General features: G+C 36.5%; 1 protein-coding gene across 4 annotated transcripts in view; it reads left to right on the top strand.

The window, feature by feature from the left end:
* DYRK1A (dual specificity tyrosine phosphorylation regulated kinase 1A) overlaps window positions 1-19,913 on the top strand; it is a 126,531-nt gene that overhangs the window by 54,082 nt on the left and 52,536 nt on the right. The window lies entirely within an intron of this gene.

Below are 19,913 nucleotides of genomic sequence, written 5' to 3'. Positions count from 1 at the left end.
TTACTTGATTATATTTATGAATAATTTGAAAATGTGGTTTTAACTGGAAAAGAAGTAAGTGCATAAATCCTAGATAGATATTTAATTACATTATTGGTGTAGCTGTTAACGATTTTGTCATTGGTTTTGTTTTTAGTGATCTTGTTTTAAAAAAGGAAAAATTAACATTTTTAAAAAAACTTTGGAGTGGATTTATAAAAATATCTCAGGTGTACCATTTTGTATGAAAAAGTGTGCTTGAACATATTTGCAAATTAAATTATAGACCAAATAATATTTTACATTCATGAGGGACTTAAGGTATATGATGCTAATCCTTTTTAACTAAAAGGTGGGTGAGTAATTATCTGTAATCTGTCTCTCAAGTGTGCACACACATATTTGCCTGAACATGTTAGATGTATGCCTTGTACACAGTCTAGTTGAGTGGCTGATAAAGTCAACATGATACTGAGGCTGAATATCACCATCATAGAGAAATAAATAGAAATATTTTCAGAGAAAATTTTAGAATTTTATGAACATTTTGTTGTCAGATTTTATAAGTTTGACCTTTTGGTGCAGGAAGAGTTTCTCAGCACTGCCCGCTCCCGATTGCTCCTTGGGCCCTGCATTGCACATTGGCTATCCCTGCACTGCATGTTGGCTATCCCTGCACTGCACGTTGGCTATCCCTGCACTGCACGTTGGCTATCCCTGCACTGCACGTTGGCTATCCCTGCACTGCACATTGGCTATCCCTGCACTGCACATTGGCTATCTCTGCACTGCACGTTGGCTATCCCTGCACTGCACGTTGGCTATCCCTGCACTGCACGTTGGCTATCCCTGCACTGCACGTTGGCTATCTCTGCACTGCACGTTGGCTATCCCTGCACTGCACGTTGACTATCCCTGCACTGCACGTTGGCTATCCCTGCACTGCACGTTGGCTATCCCTGCACTGCACGTTGGCTATCTCTGCACTGCATATTGGCTATGCCAAACAGATGCTCACTTTCCACTGAGGGTAGGAGAGGAACAAGGTGCTTTTGGGGTGTCTCATAGACTTACTCATGAATATTAATCATTTTGGAGATTTTTCTTTATGAAACTTTGAAGTGGCAAAGTTGCTATTGTATTTTTACTTCGTAAGATATGAAGAGTTTTCAGAAAGCTTTCTCTAGAAAGGTTTATTAATGAACTGAAATACCTAAAGAGTAAATACAGTTTATGAAGATTTATTATTTTTTTGAATGCTGGAACACACAAAAAAATCTACAAATATTAGATTTATGACATAATACAGTCTCTCTTAGATGGCCTTGCATTCTTTAAAAATTTTCAACATTTATTGGCTATAAAGGACAAAAATCAAGAAAGAAGGTCTGGTTCTTTCTAATAAATGTATTAGCTATTGATGTATTTCCCTCTAAACAATTTGAAAGTTAATACTTGTTTTTGAATATAAAATTAACAGCTTTCATGATAATCATTAATGAGTGCAGCAGTTTGCTCTTGTTTTATCATGCACACATTTATACTTCAACTGGTAGAAATTTACCACAGAAAGGCTCATAAGGCGTTTTCAATGAAAGTTATTTCTAGAATGCTTATGCACACTTGAAAGCGAATATGCTGTTTTCCTCAAGCATTCGTGGTGCTGACTTTCTGTCCGTTAGATGTGCTGATACCTCATTCTCCTACCATTCATTGATTGGGTGCAGGCTCCAGATGCTAGGCAGGACGTGGAAGTAGGCACTGACTGGTCTTTCAAAAGCCAAAGCTTAATCAATTTTTACTGAACACCACGCCAAAGTTAAACTTTGATGTGTCTCGTGTGTGTGTGTGTGTGTGTGTGTGTGTGTATTCCTGTACTTGTTAATTTGAGGGTTTTTTCACATATTTTAATATATAATTAGAACATAAATGAGGTAAAATTGGATTGTTTTGTTAATTTTTGGAAGAAAAATCATGTGTGACAGGACAGTTATTTGGCTAACATTTGCTTTGTACCAGATACTGTAATAGATACTCTGCCCACAAGGATCCTTGTGCTTAGGAATCAAGGAACACATTTCAGTTGGAGGAGGGGACACATATAAACAAATGGTGCAATGGGTGTTTATGGTAAATTTTTAAGACTTATTTATTGAATTCAAGGCATCTAGACTAAAAACAGGAAACACTGTCTGGGTAATAGCAATCACGGTAATGGTTTCACCTGACACCTAAATACCGATGTAAAAAATCTGTGTTTGTGCCCAGCTGTTCTCTCTCCTGAGCTCTTGACTTGTGTAACTGCCCCCTGGATGTCTCCCCTGCACACCGCCCTCACCTCCCACTTATTCATGTTAGTGATAGTGACACTGTTCTACTCACTATCATCCCGGGAACTAGGGAGCCACTCTCCCCCTTTGAATTAAGAGGTGACCAAATTCCGTTTATTTAGGATGTAGAATCACTTACTTCTGAGGTTAAATTTGGAAGATGTACTGACTCAGATTACTGTGCACATTAACATAAAGGATCTTGCATTTTTAAAATGTATTTGATAAAAAGTCTTTCCCTCTGATTTATTTGTTGTTTGATACCCATTAACATTTAATATATATAAATTTGAGAAAAGCTGTTGAACATAGCAGTTGATACCATTCTTTTTTGTTGTTGTTGCCTTGGACTTCTTTAACAACTAAAATTGTTACACAATAGTGATAGGTTAGTCACTTTAAAACTTGAAATAGTTCTAGAACATACAGAACTGTAATTCTTTGAGATTGAATAGCCTTAGAAATTTATTTCAAATTATGCTAATTTATGTTGTCATATTTCTTTTATATATGAATTTAACTGCTTAAAACAGTGGTTCCCAATCTTTTTTTTTGGCCATGCCCCACCTAAGCATCTCTAAAATCCTGATGCCCCCCCCTTGTGACGTATAATTCTTATTACTCAAAAAGTGAACTCCTATTCATGTGGAAGAAGCCTACAAGTCCATTAACTTGGTCTAAACAGGCTTCCAAAGAACATGGCAGCCATAAAGAGAAAAATCAAAGAACGAAAGGACAGTTGAAGTACTGAGGAAGAAATCACTAAGAAATTGTTAAAAAATAATATGAAACTAAAAAATAGCAAATAAAGTTTCTAGACATAAAATAGAGAATTGAAATGCATAAATATGTTACAATATATATTTATATACTATATATGAGGCCCCTAGAACCATGAGAAATGCAAAAAATTCATTGTTGATAGCTCATTCTCTAATTGCCCCCTTAAAAATCAAATTGCCCCCCTGTGGGGCTTGTGCCCCACATTGGGAACCACTGACTTAAAACCATACTTACAGTCTTTTAAAAATTTTTTTATAACTTACTATAGTCTTTTAAAATTTAAACATTTCTTTACCATTAATATTCTTTTATAGCATTATGTTAATGCCTAATTAGTGTTTTATAGATCAGTTGCTATTTATTTAATCTAGTCCTCATTGTTGCTAATTAGTTCATAAATAATGTTTAAGTGAACATTACTGTGACAGTCTTTGTGGTGTTCTTTGATTTATTGCTTTAGGTCCAACTGCTAGAAGTTGAAATTGTTGAGTTAGAGGATATGTATATTTTTTAGACTTTTGATATGTATTTTCAAATGTCATTTAAAAGTACAATTTACGATTCTACTAGCAATAATTTTCATATATTCTAGAATTCTGGGTACTTGAAAATGTTTGCCAATTTGATAGGCAAAACAGCTTAATATTTTAATTTGCATTTGTTTGAATATTAGTGAGGTTAAGTTTCCCATGTTTGTTATTCATATGTTCTGTGAATTTTCCTTTTTTTTTCTTTAATGTTTACCAGAGGATATTTTTTCCCCTTTGATTTCTAGAGAGAGTGGAAGGGAGGGAGGGAGAGAGAGAAATACCAGAGAGAGAGAGAGAGAGAGATCCATGCGAGACTGACACATCCATTGGTTGCCTCCCACACTCGCCCCGGGGCGGGGAGTGAACCTCAATCCAGGTATGTGCCCTTGACTGGGAATGGAACACAGGACCCTTTGGTCTGAGGGCCAGACCTCTAACTGGCCAGGGCTGAATTTCCTTTCAATATTCTCTGTTGATTATTTCTCTTGGATTTTTTATTTCTTGTTAATTTATAAGAGTTCCTCATTGAAACCTTACTCTATGCCAAGAACTATTCTAAATAATTTATATTTATTAACTTAATAGTGACCTGGCACGCGAAATCATGCGAGTTCCGGAATCCCTTCCGGAGCGCGCCTTCCTGCACACACAGCCCCGCCCTCCCGCCCAGAAAGAGTCCCATGGCTGCTGCCACCGCCATGGGGGTGGGACGCAGAAACCCACCCTCGCCTCTGGTCAAGTTCTCCAGAGTCAAGTCCCTGCCCACCTGCCCACGCCTAGCCACACATACAACCCTGCCCACCCGTGCGTGCCCACTGTGCACGCAGCCTCCTGCTGATCGGTCGTTTTGGTGTGAGGGTGTCATGACCATTAGCATATTAGCTCTTTATTATATAGGATTATATAGGATATTCTCTTGATGATAACTCTGAGATAGGTCTGATGACTAACTCAGGTTAGGTACCCTGCCCCAGGCCACGGCTAGTAGAGCTAGGATACAAACCCAGGAACATGACTCCTGACTCTTAACCAATATGTTCCTTCTTTGTTACTTCTGCTAATACATTGTCCAGTTTGCATTTGTGTTTTAATTTTGCTAATAGTATCTTTTTATACAGGAGCTTTAAGTTTTTGTGTGGAGGGACTAGGTCTTACTTATTAGTGTAATGCCTGGAACATGATTGATTCTCAAATATTGGTTGGACAAATGAGAAATAAACCCATTAATAATCCGTTAACGGTGGTGATCTTTTATTTTATGTATTATATTTCCTCTTTTAAAGGGATTACCAAGGGCTTCTTAAATAATTTACTCTTTGCTTTTGATAAGATACAATAAGCTTATCTGTATTAGCTTTTCTGGAAAGTCTATGGAAGTAATTACTGCTTTAAAAAGGAACATGTCTTCTTAAACAAGCAAATAAGCATTATGAAGAATGTGTATTATCGACAGCGATTTGAATTGTAGATTCAAGTGAAATAAAATATTTGTTTTGGTTCTTGGAATAATTTGGTGGAGTTGGTTTTAGGAGTTTTAGAAAATGGAAGATTTGGCCATTGTTTTAAAAGCTTTTTGAATAAATTTTGGTTTACTTTAAGTAAAGATACTTTAAAAGGGAGAACCCAGACTAAGAAAGCTGATGTAAAAAGTTGTTATTGCTTAAGGTTTGGGTAGTGTAGATCAACTTCCCCAAAAGTGCAATTTAAGATTTTACTGTTTAGTGTTTTTTTCTCCCATTTCCTTTGGTGGTTGACATTAGGCTACCTAGTGGTCCCTCGTTAGCTTGGTTGAGGCTTGTATATCCGTTACTCTAGTCTTTATAAGTGCAGAGACCCTTGGTATTAAATGGGTCTGTGTTCGAGATTACATTAGAGAAAAGCACAAATAGGTTTATTTTCATTTTTATACACCCTGCACAAAATATACTACATGGGATCAAGTACTCAAAAAGTAGACACTTGAAAATGTTATCTTGTTAATACTAAAAAAGCAAAAAAAATTTTTTTGTTGTTGAATGCTTGCATTTCTGTAGCCTACTGGTTGCAGCCAGTCTTTTTTCTTCCTACTAGTCGTATTCTTTTAGGTTATGTTTAACTGACAGGTTAAATTTTGATTGTACTTTTCTCCTATATTAAACATTAATTACTCAATATTTATGCATATGTTAATAAATTTAATCTCTTTTGGAAATAAAAAATGAAATATGTTTTCTTTTCCTCCTCACATGTTAGTAGTAAGATCCCTTTTAATTTTTAGTTTTTATATTCTTCCTTTGGTTACTTTCATCACCTTAATACAATAATGTGTTTATAGCTGTCTTATTACTTAAAAAAAATGACTGTCCTCCCAGAAAAATGGATTCAAGTACCTCTCTATGCTTTCTTCCTGCCAATATTTTCCTTTTTAAAAGTTTTTCTCTTGATATTATTAACATTTTATAAAACTGATTTAAATCTCTTTCTTGACGCTTCAGTTTTAGACAGTTTCTCTTTACCTCCCAAGATATGAAATGAGGGCTTTAGTACCCTTTATATTACTTTTTGCCTCTCGCCCTTTACCCACCAGACAATTACTTTTACATTGTATGTAAATCTATACACTTACACACCTGTCCTTAACTATAATTGAGTTACATGTTTTGTGTGTTGAGTTGTGTGAAAATTGAAAACAGAAAAGTATACTGGAAGAACACATAGTGTATTAGGAACTATAGCTAGAGAGATGAAATACTGTCATTAAGTTTGTTCCACCCATAGGAGAAATGTTAACACTGGGTTGAGGTGGAGTGCAATGTAATGGTGATCTCAAATAATGAGTTAATTGTATGATATGCATCCAGTTGATCATGCAGCACAGTTAATTGTCTCGTAGTAATCAAGCCAAGTTCCCCCCTCCCCCTCCTCCTTATCTCCCCCCCCCCCAGTTTTCCTTTTCTACCCAGAGTGGCACCTGCCACTTCTGCTGCGGTTCCTGGTGCAAGCTTTCGGCTCTAGGTCTCTCTGACATTTCTTTAATGATTGGCACCATCCCTTTGACCTTTAGTCTTGAAATCTGTTGGAATCTTGTTCACTGGTGTGTCTCCATCCCATGCTTTAAATAATTGATCTTATATTTGTGATTCATTACTGCTGATTTGGTGGATATTAGTGAGGATGAGGATGAGTATGCTTGACCTTTTAGTGTTCTAGATTTTCAGCTTCTGGGTGTGGTGTTGGTTCCTTGCTGGCGGTAGAATGTTTTCAAGCACTCCTCCAGTTGTGGCTGTCCTTGCTTCTCTATGTACTGTGAATTCTGGGAGCATATATTAAGAACTAGGTAGGTTTCTTGGTTTCAAAACTGTACCTGTTTTCAGATGACATGAAAATTGACAAGAAAATACTTAATGCAGTTTGTATAGATGAATATGCTTAAGGAAGGCGAAACTTTGCCTTGATAAGCACAATTCAGAAAGGTATTTTAATGGCAAAAATAATTTGCAAGAATCTTTTTTGTTTTAGCAGTGTGCATTAGTTATGATAACACTTACCTAAATAAAGGCTTGATCAGTCAACTTTTATATTTCCATGATATCTGAATGAAGGAACAAAAGTATATTTAATATACAATAGTGAGTATTCATAATGCTCTAAGTGCATTTTTGGTTAGGAGTGGAAGAGGGGATGAGAATGGGACCATTTCCCAAACATGAATTAGTTGATCCACAAGAGTACAGCCCAAAATTTTAAAATCTGTGTTTATAATTCAGGTTTAAATAACAGTTAACCTATTTTTATAAGCAGACCTATTGAGAGGGAAAAATGCATTAGGATGGCTTTGAAGTTGGAGACTATAGATCTCTACTGGGTTTATTTAATCTCTTGTAAAAGATGTCCAGCTAAACAATATGGTGGCAGCCTCGCTTATAGAATAAGGAATTACAAACTTGATTAAAGTAGTTGCTCAGAACTAAAAAAAAAATAAAATAAAATTCCAGATTAGATGGTTTTTAAATAAAAAAAGGAAAATACATTTTATCCACTTGCCATTTTTTAAAACTTTAAAACAATATCAAATTTCTCCCTAAAATTCAAAATCATTTGTATGGTATGATTTGTTATTTGAGATGATCTTGGATGATTTATTACTTGGCATAATAATTGCCTGTTACCCATTGAGAGGATAGAGGCTATTTATATATCTTGAGCATCATTAGCAGATGAGAAGTTAACAGTTATTTATCCTAAATGTATTTCTTCTTATAATATAGGATACTGTTTTTTTAAAAAAGTTAATGATTAATTGTATACCTGGAAAACTTATTTTCTTTACTAGAATTTCTAAAATACATATTTTATGTAATGATTCTAATTTAGTGAGTTAACTATTTTTAAATGTTCTAAATGTTTAATTTCTGGTTCTAAAAGTAGTATTCGCTGGTACTTTTCTAAACTCCACTATGTAAGTAGCTTTTGAAAGCATTGAAGATAAACTGAACAACATTTAAATTTAGGGTGTTTTATCCCAGAGCATCTATCATCAGGCAGAAGGTGTTTCCCAAAGGGAAATAGGAGTGCCAAGGTTTTAATTTTTTTTTTTCCTTCAAGGATGGCAAAATTTTGTGATATAAAGAATGCTTGCCGAAACCGGTTTGGCTCAGTGGATAGAGCGTCGGCCTGCGGACTGAAAGGTCCCGGGTTCGATTCCGGTAAAGGGCATGTACCTTGGTTGCGGGCACATCCCCAGTAGGGGGTGTGCAGGAGGCGGCTGATCGTTGTTTCTCTCTCATCGATGTTTCTAACTCTCTATCCCTCTCCCTTCCTCTCTGTAAAAAATCAATAAAATATATTTAAAAAAAAAAAAGAATGCTTAAGGTGTGGACCAGGATACAGTCCTTGATTACATGGAAAATTCCCTGTTTACTACTATAGATTGGAAGATAGGGTGGGTTAGAATTGCTTTGCGGGGGGCGGGGGGGGGGGATTAACCACAATATTAAAGGTTTATGAGCAAAAGTGTGAAAAAAATTTGCTTAAAAATATCTTTTCCTTTTATTCCTCTTCTTGCCTTTATCCTTAGGAATTAAAAGGGGCTTGTGTAGCTTTCCAAGTAGTTCAGAAACATACCAAATGATAGAAATTGAGTCTTTCAGGGGATGGGTTAAATGCTTTGGGTTACAGATGATTTTCAAGCCTTCCTGAAGCTTTGGTTAGTAGATGCTGGGAATGATGACAAGGAGAATGATCCTGAGCTAATCTTTTAAAAAATGCTTATATTTCAGTATATGTTCATATTAAAACAAATCAAGAGACTTGCTGATACCTGACTCATATATTGATTATTCATAATACTCTTATAAGATAGTTTGGGAGGGCTTTGATTTTATCTATAGGATTTTTATCTTACCTGCTGCTTTTCTAAATGTTGGTTTTTGTTTATTTTGGTTTATAGAATGAGGGGTTACTATTAGATGATATTTAAAGTTGTTTTTTTATCTTTAAAGTTCAGTTATTGATCCCTTTGCTCCTTCTAAGAAGCTGACTCTAGTTTGATTTCATTGGACTTTAAGTGGTTTTCATCTAGAATCCCTAAGTGGAGAGATGATGAGAAGAAATTAGGAGACAAGTGTTGGGTAGTGGGTGCTTGGAGCTGATGGAAAAGTGGCTTCAGTTTTCTTAAGGTGGAAGAAATAGGACCAACATGCTGTTTTCTTTGAATCTGATGCCCAAATCTGCTCTGTGTCTTAATTCAGTATATTTTACAAGTGCTAGAAGTTTTTCTGGAGACATTTACAGACGTTCAATGGAAAATATATTTAAAAATCACTGATTCTTGGTGTGGGTTGAATCTGTACTTCATTTAGGAGATAATTGCTAGGATAGGTGGGACATGATCTATTTTAAAATAAAATTGTATCTTTTATAAAGATACAATTATAAGGCACAAATGGGAACTGTGTCTCTTTGACATGTTTCAAAGCATTTATCTGAAAATGTGAGATTAAAGAAATTCTCTCAACTACTAAGAATTGTCAGAACACTGATGTTCTTTAAAACTATTTTTGTAGCTGTTAGTATGTACTGACAGAGTAGTTTTTTTTGTTTTATTATTAGAAATTTCACATATGAATATACTGCCTATATCTTAGTTTAATTTGATTCCAAGAGATGAGTATTATTATGTGGGTTCAATTTGTATATTTTAAGCCTATGGGTTAATACTTAATTTGAGTCTTATTATTTTTAAATTATTTTTGAAGTTGTATAACATATGTCATAATAAAAAACAAAATGTTAATTTCTCTTCAATCTAATAAAGCTTGTTTGAGACTCCCAGTGGGTGTTCTGTTACGCTCACCTTTTAGTCTTTTCATAGTAGAATAAAAATGCTTTGTAGGATTTTTCTATAATGTAATGTTTGAGAATCTATAGAAAGACATTTACAGAACGTTGCTTTTGAGTCGGTGGGGGAGAAAGTTGAAATGTTGATTGCAGCTGTTAGAAAAACATATCTATATAGTAAAAAGTTAAAATTAAATGCATGACTTTAACCGTACGTATACTGTGTATTTATCATTGGATTGCTTTTGGATTGGAAAGCAGAATATGATTCTAATTCTTTACAATTGCTGTTAATTTTGCTCTAAACCTGAAAGTGTTAACAGCAACTTGAAAATGTGACAAAGCTCAATTTCATTTCTTGTTTATTGCTTGTTTTCCTATTGGACAATTGGAAGTAGCCCTGCCCTGGCAACTAAAATAGGCTATTTGCATAACCTAGTTTGATTGGCTAGCATTCCAACTAACAGTTCCAATCATATGGTGTAGGTTTAGTGGTAGGCTATGCTAATTAGCCGCTGTTGCTGGGGTTCGGGATGGTTTCCCTGTGCTGTTCTGCTGCATTGTGTTGCCTGGTGAGAGACATTGATAAATGAGTGTTTAATGATCTGCAGCAGTTCCCACTCACTGCGGGCAGGCGGATTTTAGAACAGAAGTGGAAATAAGGATTTAATTGCTCTGTTAAATACCTGTAACCAAAATATGTGTATTATATTATAGAAGTTAAGTTGTATAAAATCTTTACCTAATTAAGTACTTTCATAACATAAAAGGGAAATGTTTTAGCTTTATCTTTTAAAATATAACCCAGGTAGCAGCACAATATACAGGTTTTCTAAAATTGTTCAGTAAAATTGATCTCTTTTTTTATTCCAGATTAGAAATAGTACCATTGCAATGAGTAGCATATTTGATTTTTTCTCATGTTTTTGACCTTTTATAAATGTACATGTTTGTTTTAATAAATTGGTGCAAGCTTTTGGGCAGGATTTATCTCGTGCTGCTCATGTGATCTAGCAAAATAGGAGCATAAACTTGAAACCCTGTTCATGACGTTCTGTTCATTTGGTTGTTATTCACCACCTTCCACTATTACTTTTCGTATTTAATCAGATATTTTAGCTATTGCTTATACTGTATTATCTTTGGTTTCCAGTAAGTCTGTATTGGGTACTGTTAGGTGGGTGATTCTGTAGGAAATATAAACTCAGTCTTTTTGTTCAAGGAACATAAGAGGTAAAGAATATATACATGCAAAGTTAGCTAAAAGTATAAGATAACCATATGGGAAGTTCTGTAAGGATTTATCTGGAAGAGTATGGGAAGAGGTCTTCACCAGGTGTTTTGAGGGTAGGGTCCTGGGAAACGGGTTGAGTATACTGGGAAAGGCTTAAAGAGGAAGCTCATAGACTGCATTAAGGTTTTAAATGTCTTTAGGATTCAAATAGCTGGAGAGTAATAGGAAGGAAGAACATTTTAGTGTGAGGAATAGGTGATAATTGAACAAAGGTAATATTTCTTGTATTATTTAGTTACCCAGCACAGCAGGTGGTCACGGTGATGAAGGCTTCCAGTCTTAGAGGTTTCAGTGCCCAAGTAGGCTGCTCATTCATTTCAAACGAGACCTGTAGTTTTACTGTTTTAACTCTCGTTCTCTTTGGCTTTTCTCCACTTGGTTTTGTGGCAATCAGCTCTCCTCACTTTTTTGTCTGTTGTTTAAGACTTTAACTTACCTTCCTCCCTCTCTCTTGGCCTTAAAGCATTGAAACACAGAATGTCACAAGAATAATCCCTGTGAATTTAGATGTCTGTATCAAGTTTTCTAAAAAGTTTACCCATTTATTTATTGTCTCCTTCATGTAAGGGCCTAGTAGACAGACAAGCTAATTGGACAATCTTACAGCCTTGTGGAGTATAACAAAAATTAAACCGTAACATTTGATTATTAATTATGCTTTCCTAGGCATATATACTGAACACGTATTGTAAAACTAATGTGTGGAAACACTTTATTGTACCACATAGTCCAGAGAGTACCACACTCAGGACATTTATAATTTTCTGGAGGTGGATGAGCTGTGTCTTAACTACATCACATTATGCTGCAAGGGAGGTGGACATTTAGAAGGGGGGGGGGGGCATCTTTTTAGATTGGGACTAGGAAAAGATTCTTGGTTACAGTGGTATTTCACATGGTTTTAGGGGATGTGATTTTAACAGGTGATTCTGTAATGTGCATGGTATCCTTTGAAGGCGAAGGCCTGTTTAGAAAGCTTGGTTGATGGTAAAGGAGACTGTGTTGTTGAGGGCCATGAAGAATGGGAAACATAGACTTCGAAGTTTTTCTTGTAAAAAGTGGGGGTTTTAAAAATTCTTCATAGCAGCATTTCATGGTGTTTTTTAAAAAACATTTCTTATGAATGTTTGCAAATATTAAAAGACATTCTTAAAATATGAAAATATGATATTGAATGATTTTAAGGTGTTTGGTCTAAGCAACTGGAAGGTTTGAGTTACCATCACATGAGATGAGATATGGAGTAGGAGAAGATACCTTTGGGTGGTGAGTATGCCTCTAAAAGATCAAATTTTGGATAGATTGAAACTTTTCAAACAGCCTTATTGTATTACACTTGGCATACAATAACTTCACATATTTGACGAATTTTGAAATGTATCACCCACAATCAGGACAATGAACATACTGGTATCTATCCCTCCCCTCCCCAAATTTGCTTGTGCTTCTTTGTAATTCCACTTCCTGGTCTCCCTCCCCCTTTGCCCCCAATCCCTGGGAGACGACTGCTCTGCTTTCCATCAATATAGATTACTTCACCTTTTCTAGAATTTTATGTAAGTGGAATCGTATAATATGTTGTCTTTTTTTGGTCTGGTTGTTTTCACTCAGCATAATTATTTTGAGATTCACCCATGCTGTAGCACATATCATAGTTCATTCCTTTTATTACTGAAGTAGTATTTCATTGTGTGGATACATCACGGTTTATCCATTCACTTGTTGAAAGGACATTGGGGTTGCTTACAGTTTTTGCTTGTTACAGAGTTGTTATGAATATTAATTTACAAGTCTTTGTGTGAATGAGTTTATATTTGTCTTGGGTAAACACCTACTAGTGGAATGACTGGACCATATGGCTGGTGTATACTTCACTTTTTAAGAAGCTATTAAATCATTTTCCAAAGTGGTTGTGCTATTTTACATTTCTACCAGCTGTACAGATAGTTATAGTTCCGCCACACATTCCCCTATCTGGTGTGGTCACTCTTTTTATTTTAGCTATTCTAGTAGATGTGCAGTGATGTCTCATTGCATTTCCCAGTGATTAATGATGTTGAACATGTTTGCATGTGCTTTTTGCCCTCTATAAGTCATCTTTGGGGATATGTTTGTTCAAATATTTGCCCAACTTGTTTTTTTATTTTTTCCTTTTCATTATTGGGCTTTGAGAATTCTTTATCTGTTTTGAATACAAGTTCTTTGTCACAAGATACTTTTAAGAAAGAAAATGAAAAGATAAGCCCTGGACTAGGAGAAAATCTTTGTGAATTATGTATCTGACAGAGAGTCTTGAAAAACAAATGTTTTTTATTTTATGAAGTTCATTTTATTGATTTGTTCTTTTATGGATGCTTTTGGGAAAACTTTTGCCCACTTGTCTCAAGGTTTCCCATGGTTATTTTTTCCTCTGGACTTCATAGTTTTGGATATTACATTTAAATCTGGCATGCATTTGGAGTTAATATTTGTAAATGGTATTGCAAGGTGCATCTAAAAGATCACTTTTTTATGCAAATGGATATCCAGTTATTCTACAGCCATTTGTTGAAAGGACTTATTCTTTTTCCACTTCATTACATTTATATCTTTGTCAGAAATCAGTCTTCCATATGTGTGCCGGTCTGTAAGTTTTTACAAAGAAGTCTACTAGGATGTTGATTGGGATTGTGTTGAATCTATAGATGATTTTGGGGAGGAACTGACATCTTAATATTGATTCTTAGGAGTCATGCACATGGTATGTAGTTGGTATATCTCTCCTATTTAGATTTTTTAAAAATTTTTCTAATTAAAACTAAAAAAAAAAATTTAAAAATTGATTTTTGGAGAGAGAGGGAGTGAGAAATATTGATTGGCTGCCTCCTGCAACCTCCTACTGGGGAATAAAGCCATGCAACCCAGGCATGTGCCCTGACCGGGAATTGAACTGGCAACCTTTTGGTACACAGGATGACACTCGACCAACTGAATCACATGGGTCACGGCTCTAATTAAAAACTTTTTCGTATACTAGTCCTTCACATCTTTTGTCAGATTCATACCTATTTTATGTTTTTTATGTAACTATAAATGGTTTTTAAATTTCAGTTTCTGATTGTAATTGCTAGTACATACAAAGAAATACAACTGATTTTTATATATTGATCTTACAGTCTGCAACCTTGCTAAGATCACATATTAGCTCTGATAGTTTTTTGTAATGTGTTTGAAGAACAGGAGAGGACTTGTTTATGGAATTGTGCCTTATTGAACCTAAGTACAGAACCCTTCACTAGATGTTGGGAATAGATACACGTGTGAAAATAATCATAATCTGCCTCTGTTTTTATGGAACTTTCTGTCTGAAAAAGAATGTAAAAGAACAGTGAAGAAGGATATGAAAGAATTTCCTAAGGAACCCTAGGCAGAACTTGGAGGATGATTAGTCACGTAGGGTGGAGCATGATGTCAAGTCTGGATGAGTGGGAGAGTATTGTTAGTACAAAAGGGAAGTTAGGCAAAGGCGTTCTCTTGGGTGGGGGGCAGAGTTATATTTGTTTGCTTTTAAATAGGGTAAGTAGAAACCCTAAATAGAAATTCCATATTGCAGAAAATCCAGAAACAAATAGTGAGTCCATATGTGTTGGTCTTGCTTTACCATGAAAGGAAGAGAGAGCATGAGCAGTTAGTTGGGTGGAGAGGCTGACAGTAGAGTGGAGAGCAGGGCTTTCCTGGAAATGGCTGGAGAACTGGGAGGTGATATTGTGCTGCTCATTTCTGTTTTACTAGTATTAATGAGGAAACTGGGGCACAGAAAGTGAAGAAAGGTGCCAGAGGACACACTAGTAAGTGTTGGAGCCATACTTCAAACCTGGCTCCACAATCTGTTCTTTTAGGCCTATTCTATGCTTCCCCTAATATACTTCTTTAAATCTACTCACTTATTTAATGCGTTGTTTCTTTCATAAGGAAATTAATCTTCTATATCTAAATACTATATATAAAAGCCTAATATGCAAATTGTCCCATCAGGAGTTAGATTGTTCGCTATGACGTGCGCGAGCCAAGGAAGGCCCTGCTGGCAGCCGGCAGCCAGGGAAAGAAGGCCTTGGCTGGCAGCCAGAAGGCCCTGATTGGCCCTAATCACCAGCCAGGCCTAGGGACCCTACCTGTGCACAAATTTTGTGCACCAGGCCTCTAATATTATTATAAAGTTAGAACATCAGCCTCACTTGTTCCTTGTAGAAGGAATAAAAATAAATATAGGGAAATCAAGGCAATTCTGTTAAATTTATACAACTTATAGAATGCATATCTGAAAACAATGGGACTATGCATGATTAGTTAGTAACTAACGGATATTCTGCTAGATGTCAGGTGGTTTAAGATAATGATGAGAGATTATGTGAGACAAGCAACAAATACTTGTTGAACATTTATTGTGTTGAGCATTTCCTTTGGGTGCTGGGTCTATACTTGTCAGTGAGACAGAATCATTGCTCTCATGGTGCCTACATTATAATGGATAGAGATATATTATAAACATCTAAATAAGTAGATGGTTGGGGAAGGTACAGTTGCTTTTCTTTGTTGTTGTTGTTCCCCCTGGAAGGTCAGGGATATGATCTCTCCAAGGGAGTGCTTTACTTCAGTTTCGTTTGACTTGTTTCAAATGAACACATATATGTATCTCTGGAATATTCTGGGTTATAGTGCCCTACACTGTGATGCACAACATTTTGCAAATCTATTCTTTTTTTAAAAAATTGATTTCAGAGAGGAAGTGAAGAGAGAGATAGAAACATCCATGATGAGAGTGAATCATTGATTGGCTGCCTCCTGCACGCCCTCTACTCGGGATCGAGCCCTCAACCCAAGCCCTCGACTGGAATCGAACTGGGAACCCTTCAGTCTGCAGGCCAACGCTCTATCCATTGAGCCAAACCAGCTAGGGCTATTCTTTTTTTTTTTTTTTTTTTTTTTTTTTAGTTATTATTTTTTAACTTTATTTTTAAAACCCCGCCAGAGGCTATTTTTCTATTGATTTCTTTTTCTTTTTAGAGAGAGTGGAAGAGAGAGGGAAAGACAGAGAGAAATATCGATGTGAGAGAAACAAATTGGTTGCCTCCTGCACGAGCCCTGACCAGGGCCTAGGCCAGGGACAAGCCTGCAACCGAGGTACCTGCCGTTGACTAGAATTGAACCTGGGACCATTCAGTCCGCAGGCTGATGCTCTATCCACTGGGCCAAACCGACTAGGACCCAAATCTATTCTTGTATCATGAACAACTTAACTTTTTCCCCAGTTGGAGTAGAGGAATGACAGTTGCTCATCTGAAAGCCCAGGAAGCTCCATATAAAAGAGTAGTCATTTGTAATCGCTATCCATTTTGTCACAGAGCCAAGGAAAGGCTGGAGGTTAGCATTCTGCTCTTCTCAGTATTAGCAGTCTTAACATTTTTATTATTCATTTTGGGCTAAGGGCTTTCCTGCTTTTAAAACATTGAGTAGAATTTGCTACAAAAATGTCTGAGGCATTAGGAGGCAAAATAATGGGGTAATGTGCAGAAAAATTTAGTTGGTGAAAGTCCTTGTTAGGAACCATATATACCAGTGATGGCGAACCTATGACACGCATGTCAGAGGTGACACGCGAACTCATTTTTTTGGTTGATTTTTCTTTGTTAAGTGGCATTTAAATATATAAAATAAATATCAAAAATATAAGTCTTTGTTTTACTATGGTTGCAAATATTAAAAAATTTCTATATGTGACACGGCACCAGAGTTAAGTTAGGGTTTTTCAAAATGCTGACAGGCCGAGCTCAAAAAGTTCGCATCACTGATATATACCTTTCATGTTTGTCAGTTGTTAATGTGGAAGAACATTTTATAACTGAAAATTTGTAAAAGTTTGAAAAATTGAGCAGTAGGTCTTCCCGTTTACTCATTTGGTATATAATGGATTACACTGCACTGTCTTATTTTAAACATCTTCTAAACATTGTAATATCTCTGAAAGCACAGGCATATTTACTTTTCCCTAAACACAGTGAACTAAATTCACTTTTAAATACTCACTGCAGCAGGTGCAACCCAAAAAACAAAGCTGACAAGTTGCATTTTTCAAAAACTGAAAATGAAAATTCAGGTCCATGGGGGAAATTTAAAAGCATTTTAATTGACTTTTTTATTTATTAAAGTGGTTAATGGGAAAATTGACACTACTTTCAAGCTATTGAAATACTATTATCCTTAGCTTGAGACTCCATAGCATGAAAATATCTTTCAGATCCTTTAGTTTGAATTTGTGGGGTGTTTTCGAGTTTATAAAGTGTGTTCAAATGTGTTAGCTCCTGTGAACCTCCCCTGAGTGTTGGAATGATTTCTTATCCCCACTTTACAGAGGGCTACTGAGCCTTGGAGAGAAGGTGAAGCTCACACTGAATTAGTGCTGAGGCTAGACTTTGTTCTTTTTGCTGCAGTATTTGCTCAGTGCCTGGTCTCTGCTCTGGGTGGTACAGACACCACACTCGTGAGTCCTGGCTGGCAGCCCTCCTTCCTGCTATTGAAGTGCAGCATCCAGGCCCAGCAGCAGGAGTTCTGCTCCCAGGGCTCCCCCAGTGATTCTGGTGACCTTGATAGAGTCCTGCTCTGCTGTTTGATGTTAGTGTCACCCCCCTCCCCTTCCTCATTATTAACACTTGTCCTCCTCTCAGGGACAGTCATTGCTTGGGAGGGAAAGGGGGACCACTTAGCATCTGATCAGGAAGCATAACTTCATATATAATAATCTTTCTATTCTCCTAATAGGAGAAATGTTTTCTTTCATATTCCCCTCCTCTCTAGTAATCTGTGTTCAAGTCTCTTGAGGTGAGTTAATTGAGTCATGCAATGGTATTTTTTGAATGTCACTTTGTGCCCATTCACTAAAGATTTGTCAGTGAATGAAGCAGCAGTTCTATCCTTAAGGGCTTTGTATTATAGTGGTCATTAAGAGATAATGACTTAAAAAAAACACACACACACACACGATAATTTCAGGGTGCCTCATACTAACCGTGCTGCTTTTGAAGCCTCAAGACCCCAAATCCAGCTTGCTGCCTCTTTTTTATGAAAACAATACACAGCCACACTTATTGGTTTATATGTATTGTCTGGCTGCTGTTGTGCTACAAGAGTAGAGTTGATTAATTGCAACAGAGACTGTATGCTCCTAAAATATGCACACTCTGGCTTTAAGAAGAAGTTGGCTGATCCCTCCTCAGTACCTTCCAGCCATTGTACTCGAAGGTATGGATCAACTTCAGAGCTAGAAAATAAAGCTGATTTAAGTAGCCAGCAGAGATGACAGATTGTTGGAGCGGGTAGTTTCTGTGCTGTAGGTGTGGGATCACCATGGTGAGTCAAGGTAGAAGTGACGAAGTATCTTAGCTTTGAGATGGGAAACCTATTGTGCTTTCAGTGGAGCATTTATTCTTGTTGGTGTTTTCTAGTAAATGTGAATTGTGTATAGTGGTTTTAAAAATTGTACATTAATGATAAAGTAATAACGCTATATACAATACTTCTGGAGATACTGCGGTTTCAGACCACCGCAATAAAGCAGGTATCGCCAAAAAAGGTAACATCTGTGACGCCCAATAAAGCGAAGCGCAATAAAACATGGTATGTCCTAAAGCAGCAGTCGCCAACCTTTCGGACCTCATGGACCACCAGTGGTCCATGGACCAGCATTTGGTGACCATTGCTCCAAATGTTTCCTTAAACCAGCGGTTGCCAACCTCTTGGACCTCACGGACCGCCAGTGGTCCACCGCTACCCTAAGGCATGGTATGTCCTTATAAATCAGATAAAGGAAGCTGCCCCTGTTTCTGAGTCTCACTCTTCAGAAGTATTCATTATTAAGAGCTGTTAAGAGATGGATTTTTCCTCTAGTATTCTCTTCTACCAATCCTTTAAAAAAATCTGTATTTCTGAACATACTCCTTTCCATTGTGACCCCTTGTTTGACTCGGTCCCTCAAAATGCTAAGAATAGGGATTGAACAACAGTTGAGTATTTGTCATGATTTATTCTGGAAAAAATTTGTATACTACATTTCTTTGAATTCAAATGTTGAACAAAGGAGTGAAATATATATAAAATAGGGATAATTTAATTTGCTGATTCATGCCAATTTTATCACTCCTATCTCTACTTTTTTGTACCTATTCTCTAAGAAAAAAGTCTACCCTTTCAAAAGCCAAAGCACACTTCTAAATTGTTGGGAGGTAATTTTGTATTAGTCCAGATCGGGGGTCCTCAAACTTTTTAAAACGGGGCCAGTTCACTGTCCCTCAGACCGTTGGAGGGCCGGACTATAGTTTAGAAAAAAAACTATGAACAAATTCCTATGCACGCTGCACATATCTTATTTTGAAGTAAAAAACCAAAACGGGAACAAATACAATATTTGTATTTGCATGTGGCCCGCGGGCCGTAGTTTGAGGACCCCCTGGTCCCGATCTTTACTAGTGGGAAGTGGCATACATCTGATCAGTGTATTCAAACTGGGAAACATTTCTTGTAAGTATTTATTAACCTTTTAACTTGATATTACTTTTTGTATTCATTAAGGTAGGCTAGCTGGTATAACAAACATACCCAACATTTCAGTGGTTTAAATTAGAAGTTCATTTCTTGCTCATGTACTAG

Source organism: Myotis yumanensis, unplaced genomic scaffold, assembly GCF_028538775.1.
Source record: "Myotis yumanensis isolate MYYU_CA2020_CCGP unplaced genomic scaffold, mMyoYum1.0.hap1 SCAF_2, whole genome shotgun sequence".
Classification (NCBI taxonomy): domain Eukaryota; kingdom Metazoa; phylum Chordata; class Mammalia; order Chiroptera; family Vespertilionidae; genus Myotis; species Myotis yumanensis.
This window is presented reverse-complemented; position numbering and strand designations above follow the sequence as displayed.